We start from the raw sequence: 9,563 nt of genomic DNA on the forward strand, positions 1-9,563 counted from the left end.
AGAACTGCAAGTCGAGCTATCCGAGTTAAAGTCTCTTGAAACTTAAAACGGCACTTAAAGGATATAGGTATAATAGAAGGTTCGTTTAAAATTCAAAAGTGTATATACGTACATATACATTTGAATAAAAATAGCGGATAATCTCAAGTAAAAAAGTAGGTTCGTGCTAGTAAAATGGTTTCAAAATACTTGTCAAAAGTCAAACGACTTGACTAATTAAGAATGGATGTAAGAGATTGAAAGCAAAGGGCATCTAAGAGTATGAATTAAGTAACAAGCTCACGGTGACAAAGAGGTTTTCACTCGCTCGAATTCAAATAAATCGGTTAATTTGAACGAAACTTTAGGTGCACGAGAAGCGACACGCGTCCTCAAGGACTACGAAGGTTCTACTCGAACGAATGAAAACTTTTCTCTGGCCCGGTGTGTATACACAAGACGTGCGAATTTAAAGTGCAGATTGTATTAATTGAAATAATTGGTTGGTTTGATCAAATTAATCGTTTTAAGCTGAAATGACGAAGGTCATCCAAGTAATTGATGTCCACTGTAATTATTTGTTAATCGCGCGTGGAATCGGAACGATTCGACCTCGTTCCAACGCGAATCGTTACTAAGGCAGAGACGGTAATTAATAATTGTCGCGTCATTTGTTCGATCGTGTTCACAAATTCAAATACGGCTGAGTGGCGGAAACCATTTATAACACGTCCCGTACCGCGTAGGTCGTATACATATCTCAGGATGAATTTTTCGTACTTTGCCGCATATATTCTCCATGTTAGACATACCATAAAATATTTCGTGCAATCGCGTATTCCTGTCTAATGTCAGGAATTCTCTTTCCATAGGTCTGCGTTTTCCATATTATCTATTTTGCTTATCAGTAAACATTCTTACAATTTGTGATTAATACTGTACGTACAGGAACGTTAAGTTTCTGACGTTGTAATATTTCACATGAAATAATAATGGCTGTATATCGACTAACTTATTAATTAATTAAATTCGTGTATATCAAGTTTCCTATCATTTAATACTTTCCTGTAACTACAGAGATTTGATACTATGAAATGAAATATAAAACTTGGTAAAAAAACGCGCTTCGTTAGGAAATGAGGGTAATGATGCAAATATTTTTTGTAGCCATTATATAGAATTTCGATGGTATAATTAATCAGTATCAACTTACCAGCCCCTAACGGGAAGAAAGTGACGAAAATAACGTGCAAGCAGATGAGCATTGCAAGTATTTCCGAGTACGAATTCTTCATGGTTGTAAAAAATCAAGAAATGTTGTCGCTGTAGAATAGGTGAAAATCAGGTGTTTCAATATCTGCTGTGCGGGCACTGGAGTGCGTAGACCAGAAATATCTGCGACAAAAATCAGAATACATTTGTTTTCACATGATTGGATCAATTTTGTGTAGGACTAAGCTGATTGAACCTAACACGGGATAATTGTCCAACTTACGACCTTAACAAGCCCGCTTGATTCCCTATAAGTGCTTGAAATTGATGCTTGTATTCTTTCCAGATTAACGAGCTTCCCCCCCCCCTCCCTCTCTATTTCCTTAGATCGAGTTAGACTGCCACAACATATTATCTTTCTTCTTTTCTTTTCTTTTCTTTCGATCTTTTAAAATCTTTTAAAGCCTTAAATCGCTGGTTATTATATTGTATACATTCAATTACTCTGTAAGTCGTAAGTACATGTTTTACGTTATTTTTCATTTTCCAGCTAAATTCCATAAAAACAAGAAATATACTTCCAACGTGTTTTCACATGTCTCTAGCAAAGATCTCAAAAACAAGTTGCGGCGCAATTGAAAACGGCAAATAGCACCGTGGGTCTCGTTGTGGCAACGCACGCTTCGTCAGCTTTTTAAAAGCGCTCTCTGTCTGCTTTTTTCTCTCTTCACCGCCTATTCGTTTTTTCTTAACGAGTGAAACCGTTTTTACGAGGACGGGAGCACAGAAATGACGTACTGGCAATTCTGTTTCGTGATGACATAAGCAGCCCGGTTTCAGTGAATTAAACCTGGCCCCAAGCTTCTAATTATCTCTCCCTTCCTTTCCTTTATTTTTCCCTTTTATATCGTTTGATGTTTGAGGTTTTCTAAATTTCCATTACAATCAACTATGGCTTTTCTCTATTTTATATGTTAGCCGATGATTCATGGCAAAAGCTGTAAAAATATTTGGAGTTGCAACAGCAACAAGTGTGTTTTCTCAAACAGAAAATATTGGAAGCGTACTCGTTGGCAAAACAGTTCACCGATAGTTCGTCCTCTGCTTGTTATTTGTTTCAATACCGTTAGCAAATAAATTCATGGAACATAGTGGTATCGCATAAATTGAAAATAAAAGCTTTGCGTATACTTGGGAGTTGAACTTTGGCTATTATACGTATGTTATATATATATAGAAGATTGCTTAGAATTTGGAGCTTAATAACATATCTCAAAATCATTGACATTAAAAAAGGTGAACTTTACTTACCAAATTTCCTTCCGTCAAATGATACATAAAAATTGAAAAAAATAATATACATAGTTTTGACTTTCTTCCGCATTATAATTTGAATCACTCGATTTATTCGACTAAAGATAATCAAGCAATAACCTCACTTTACACGTATTCTCATCACGTGAAATAGATCAGATCAGGGATTTTCAAAAGTCCATGGAATATTAATAGCGATTAATTATTTATGGATGTATTCTGCACGGTTAAAGCAATCACCTAGTGAATTATCGAGTTCCAGGAATATGAGCGGTAAACAGGATTGCAGCTATAAATGACTCTCTAATGTGTATATTAGAGATGAATTTGATCATTTATCCTCATAATATGAAATACGCTTTTAAGTGGAAATCATAATTAACAATTTCTGGCAGCGAAAAGTAAATAAATCGATACGTTTAAATCAATATTAGAATTTCTTCATATTTTTATCAAATATTTTTATCAAATATTTTAACATCGTAGAAGTGGCGTTGTAGAGAAATATTAGGTTGTTCCAAAAGTTTCTTTCGTTTTATTAAGAAATGATAGATGTACGGTATTTTTTGCTTTATATTATTTTATTGAATTATGTGCGATCCACCTTTCTCCAATTTAATAAAAAATAACATAAAACAAAAAATGTTGTGTATCTATCATTTCTTTATAAAACGAAAGAAAATTTTGCGACAATCTAATAGAAATTTATCTTTAACACAATATAAAAATGGATTGTTATGCCCCTAGGGGATAAGAACAATATGATTAATATTAATAATGAATAGGTTAACGTAACGTAAAGCAGCTTTTGCAGAAGGCTATTACCTGAAAATGTTTACTAAAGAATGATAACATGAATTTTCTTAAGTACCCCATTTGATACTTAATCTACTTTGTAAATACTGTATGTCCTAACTTTGAAAGAATGCAATTTTAGCCAGAATGTTTCAAATTACCTAGCCGTATTGTTTCCTTGTAATATAATTTATTCTTTTATAATTCTTTTATAATTCTTTCCACTTTATTGACTTCTAAACGTTAATGTAATATAATTTTTATAATATAATTTTAATCGAAGTTATTTAAAATTTGTAATATCTCATCCCTACTAGAATAATATTAACAAATGTGCAGAGCTCAAGTCGAATAACACCGGCTCAGATAAATGATCATCAAACTTACTTTTGTTATCGTCGATGTCAGTGACTTTAAACCAGCCAACGTCCATGGCAATCAATATTATTTAGCCGGTCTTAACGCAATGTAAAAAGCAAAAAAAAAAAAAAAGAGGAAGGAAGGAACAGGGAAGCAAAGAGATAAAACGAATTTTTCATTTTCTCGAAACTAGATCGAGTTTCAAGCTGCTCGTAAAAGAGTCTGTAGCCAATCCGACTAAATTCGACGAACCGCGCTTTAAAATTCCCAGAGAACTGTGATAACCATGGAAATCTGTACAATTTGTCGATTCATCGCTCGATTAAAAAATGGAACAAAATGAGGCTGATCAGCCGGCCTTTGAACTTCTAATGATCCCTATCGTTATACCCTAGGTTGAATGCTACGATATAAGCCGAGACAGCTATAAGTAGGGTTCGCACCATCTATTATTCACGCGTTACACATTCGCCAGACAGACGCGTCTAACGGTTGACATTGTTTTCTACCCTCAGTTCCAACGCAATTACGTTGCTACGTGCAATCAAGTCTCGAGTGAAGCTAATGATAAGTTGTTGTTCGATCCTACACAATTACTAAAATTATTCAAATTAAACTAATTTAGTCTAAAAAAACAAGTAATTTCGTTATATATTTCCTTTCATAATAAGCCATGGTTGGAATATAGTAGCTGACGAAAATATTCGTATATTTGTAGAAACATTTTAGGGCTGTATTATGCATAACGGCATTATAGAATTAATACTGTAACAGAATTCTACTATCATGTTTATGCTGGTAATATTCGAAACAAATCTGAAAATCTATGTAGATGTTGTAAGATATTCAGTACGAGTACTGTGCATTACTGGTATGTACATAATCACGACGAGATAAGGAAGGTACTGTTCTCTATTGCTCATCGCTACCCGTTGCTAGTAGCAACGTACTATGCATATATATCTCGTAAAGATTTTAAATGTAGCCAACGAGACCATTTTTAATATTTGACTAACGTGACCCATTACAGTTTCATCACTTTCAATTAATTGAACAGGACCCGCACCTTAAGACTAAAATACACAATATAAGTATGGGACAGAAAATCTTTTAAAATTTACGGACGACTATTTATGGTATTTAAAGGCAGCAAAGATAATAATAGCGGAATATTAGCTGCGGATTTTCCTCGAATCGTAGCATACAATATGGAATCTGATTATTAAAAATTACAGTCGAAATACAGTGGATTTCCATAAGATATTCGTGCTTGTGGCATTTTGGAAATAAATTCTTAACCCAAATGGACAACCTCGATATTCGAGAAATTTTGTGAAGCTGACGTCAATGGCGATATGTACTGTTGTTGTGCTATCATTTCATAGTAAGCTGTATTGATTGCACTTCTATTCACGCAATTGATTTATTCCACACAAAAGTTGACAACAATAATCGAAAAAAGAAAAATATATTACCGCCTTTCACGTCAGCATACACAAGCACATAGGATTTCACACGAATATACACACTTGTAAATTCGACGAAACGATCAAATTTAATTATTTTTCGATTTTTCGGGCATCAAGTACTACATCAAACGTTACACATCAAACGTTAAAATACGGCGAGCATACAAAATGTACAAACCACTCTAAATTAATTAACTTTGAACGTTATTGATTAATTAAAAAAAACCACTGTTGCGTTGAGTTTTACATTTTAAAAAGTTGTTATCCGTTTTTGCTTTGTTTAAAACTAAAAACAGGACTACGTTCATTGTAAGTCGTAAATATCCCTTTTATTTATTTAAACAAACAGATATTTAAACAAACAATTTATAAATATGTAATTTATTTACGTATATTTGTAATATCTGTTTTACAAAATTTGTACAACCATTTATCCATTTATCTATTTTATTTGCATATAATTTTTATAGACTTTTTTTTTTTTTTTTTTTTAAAAAGAACGAAAAATTGTGATTCTATTTTAAGACATGTCAGGCTGAAGCGATACGCGATATATATTTCTATTCGGATTTCACCGTCGTCGTAACCGATGCTATTGGAAACGTTTCACAATAGACGTCTTACAAGCGCTTGCAATGTCCGTCATGTGTAAGGCTCTACCACTGAATCGCAGCTGCCATTTAGTGATTAAGGTCGATCACTTAGAGACGTTAATCCGCCATAATGGTGAGCAATACATCGAAGCCATTATTGAAAGCATAGTTACGCTTTAATTTCATCGATCTTATTCACAAATAGAAGTGTACAAATTATAGGATTTCCAAATATTTAGTTTAGTTAAAAGGAGATATGAAAATGACAGGTATATTCAAAGGATAAAACAGAACCGTACCGAATTGTAAAGTTTCAAATCATTATAACTATTTAAATTTGAAAAATCCTACTATATTTATACAATATATTTTTATTAAGAATGGAAGAAATTTCGAAAAATCCGCCAACACTTTTTACTGTCGTCTTGAAGCACACCATATGTTAAGCTTCTTCGTCGTTATAAATTTTATCGCGGATGTAACGAACGTTTCGAACATGTAGCACGCACGCGTCAACGCCTACATTTGGATTTTAAATATATGTTTTATGCATTAAATGTATTTGTACTTTCTTGCGCAATTTCTTTTAATTTGTTACGATATGGAGGGTTTAATTACGTTTAAGATATCTATCTGAATCCTTTAAATTCAAAGTTCTTTAAAAAATTACGTTGCGTAAAATAATCGTTTTTCCACCTTATTGTATCATAAAATAGTTACTTAAATTCATATTACTTAAAGAATCTTCCTACAGAAAGAATAAAAAAGAATAAAATCCTATATGTTAAATTTTACGTGGTTGATGGAATACATAGCGATGACGAGAACTAACTACAGACAACAAGAAACTATTAGCGAAGGCAACTGGTGACTATGAATGTCGTCTCTATAATATGTGACGACTAAGGAGAACAACTACCAACTACGGATAACAAGTAACAACCAACTGTCTCGTTTCTAAGAGGCAACTAACTTGCAATTATCCTCCTTTGATGGTTTCTGTAGCGTGATATACGTCTTGAACGTAGTTAAAGAATATGGTCGCTGCTGAATTGGCGATTTGACAGCAAGGCGATCCCGCCAGTTCAAATCTTGACATTGCAAGCTACCGAAAACCATTAATCTTGTTATCGAATATCTAGCTTTCAGAAGAACCCTTGTGATATGATATGACGTCATGACATTTTTATGACGAAGATGAACAAACACCGACCTCTAACGAAACAAATTTTTATTAAGTGCCGTATGTGGGTTGCAGGCCGGCCAACCAAGGAAATTTATCGAATGTATAAAGTAAAATATATACGGATATATTCGATATATCATAAAATACCCGCGTTATATCGTCTAACAGCATAAAGAAAGCTGAATTTAAGGAATTAAAAAATTGAAATACCAATTATAAGAGAGTTAATTAAATTCAAACCTATCGATGGTCTCATAAAGACCTATATTTCCTGGAAATTGATATCTTTCGAATTCTAAATTCTCCTTAGAAAGTATCACAGAGAAAATATGAAACTTGAAAAGTACATCACGCTGATGCCTCGATAAACCGTCGTGTCGATAAATCCATGTGTCCGAGCGATGAATTTTCCCCAAACAACAAAAAACTGAAGGGAAATCTTCTTTGAAGGACGTGACAAGGTAGGAGAAGCGGGAACAATGATCACGCGATAAACTGATGGTGTACGTATAGAACGAGTGTTGCGAGAGAATTATCGAGAAACAAAAAAAGAAAAAATAATCGTTGGCCGGCGCGACTATACGCTGTCGACGGGCAAACAGCGACTGAGACTAACTGAAACGAACTCTGTCACAGTATGAGCACGGGCTGCATTCGCGGGTCGATCGAACACGTTCTGCGCCTCTCCTCGGCACCGGCGTCAAAGCCACCCCCGATGGCTGCAACGCACTGGTGCGCTTGCAACATTAACCACTGGTCCTTCCTTTTTCGTGTGATATTATACCAGCATCTGTGATGCCATTTCAAAGACCGCAATCAAAGCATTAAATTAAAGCCAGATTAAAGCGACGCGATAATATTACCCCAATATTCGTCCGTAAATGTTACCGTATAGATGTTTAATTAAGCATTATTATGCTTCGAATAATTTACTATCACATGTTCCACAAGAAAACATATGTTTCACTTTTCCTCGTAGTATGATTGTAATTTATATCAAATATTTATAATTTATAATTTATAATATTTATAATTCACTGAAAGTATCTTCCTGTCACGATTATAGGCGTAAAATGTCAAATTAAAAGTACCAAATTAAAAACATATGGTATCCCGAAACCAAACGTACGACATGGCGAATCACGATGATACGATAAAAATTGATCTATGTCTTGATTTATTCAAACAGAACGAACTTACTCGAACTTTTCCAGAATAAACGATTTATTCGATAATATCCGTCACCAGCTTCTCTTCCTTCAACGGTAACAACTGACACCGAAAGCTCGAGAGACCCGAACGGTGAGACGTACCCAGAAGCAATGCAGTTACCTGGGCAAAGAGTCCCAAAGACCAAGGACGTAGGAAATTTCGAGAAACGGAAATGGAAACTGGAGTGGCGCGTCAATCAGCACTGACGGAAACTAATAAAAATGAAAAAAACCAAACTAATTCGTTTCACAAATTATTAAAACGATATTATTCAAAATTTCACTTGATTTTCTCACTGCACGCGTCAATATTTGTCGGAAATATTTGTCAATATTAAAAAGTTAATAAAAAAAATATCCTCTTTCTTCATACCTGTCTTTCTCCCGGGCGGCGAAGGAATACTAGAATGTTCGAGAACAACGGATACTTTTTGATTTTATCTCAATATCAATTTCAATCTTTTTAAACGAAATATAATCTGAACGATGAAACGTTTGATCATATAATGTTCTTCGTTCGATGCTAAAGGAAATTGAGAAGAAACATCGAAAATTCGTTAATAAAACGAATTTCTTTGTTTCTGTGAGATAATAAACTTGATATACGTATTGATTTTTAAAATCAATATAGCTAACCAATGGGCACACTTTTAACAAGGGCGATGGAACATACCAAAAATCTTTCAAGATGGTCTTGGCAACGGAAGAGTCGAAAATATGACAATTATAAATGAAAAATTCTAATATTTTACAGCTGGCAACGATAAAGAACTCCAGATATTCTGCTAATTAATTTACAACAAATTCGCGTATATGATCGATAGCTGACGTCACGTCATTGTGTCGCACAGCCCTTGTAAAACGATAAGAATTTCCTGCAAAAACTTGTAGCCACGAAATGAAAAAGATGATAAAACTTCTAACAAGAGTACTGAGACGAGCAACTTTGTACTTACCCCTTCGGAGTAGGGAACGTGATTAAACGTCCGCGAGTTCTTTTGTAACTTTTGTAAGTCACTGCACGGCCGCTGCTTATGGTGGAAATGTAATAGATATAAGTACAGAGCGCGTGAGCGAAATAAAAACGCGATATAGGGATAAAGAGAGAGACCGTTCCGTCCTTCTCTAATGCCCGCGTACTTGTACCGGAAATATGTAACAACGGTAAACGAGCGCCGTCAGTGTCCACTAGTGTGCATGCCTGATTAAACAAGGACAGAAAATGCTTATATACAGCCTTCTCTTTCTATTTTCATGTCACATCCATCTTACTATACAGTAGACAGGACTCGACTATTCCATCATTATATTCGCACCCTGCTTATGTGTGCGAACAAATCGTTCGTCTCCTGTTTGATGCTCAGTTTTCAACGGAGTTGAAGGGAAACTTTATAAGAGAAAGGAAGTGACGGATTGTCTCAAAGTGATAAACGAAAATTCTCGT

At 34.5% G+C, this 9,563-nt stretch overlaps 1 long non-coding RNA gene across 1 annotated transcript; it reads right to left on the reverse strand.

Moving 5' to 3' along the window:
• Nucleotides 1-764: 764 nt before the first annotated feature.
• Nucleotides 765-8,402, reverse strand: LOC125386971. Its single transcript, XR_007227566.1, has 2 exons — nucleotides 8,109-8,402; nucleotides 765-1,374 (listed from the first exon to the last, which is right to left on the reverse strand). It is a non-coding gene; the product is annotated as an uncharacterized LOC125386971 (long non-coding RNA).
• Between the last annotated feature and the right edge of the window lie 1,161 nt (nucleotides 8,403-9,563).

Source organism: Bombus terrestris, unplaced genomic scaffold (genome assembly GCF_910591885.1).
Source record: "Bombus terrestris unplaced genomic scaffold, iyBomTerr1.2, whole genome shotgun sequence".
Lineage (NCBI taxonomy): Eukaryota > Metazoa > Arthropoda > Insecta > Hymenoptera > Apidae > Bombus > Bombus terrestris.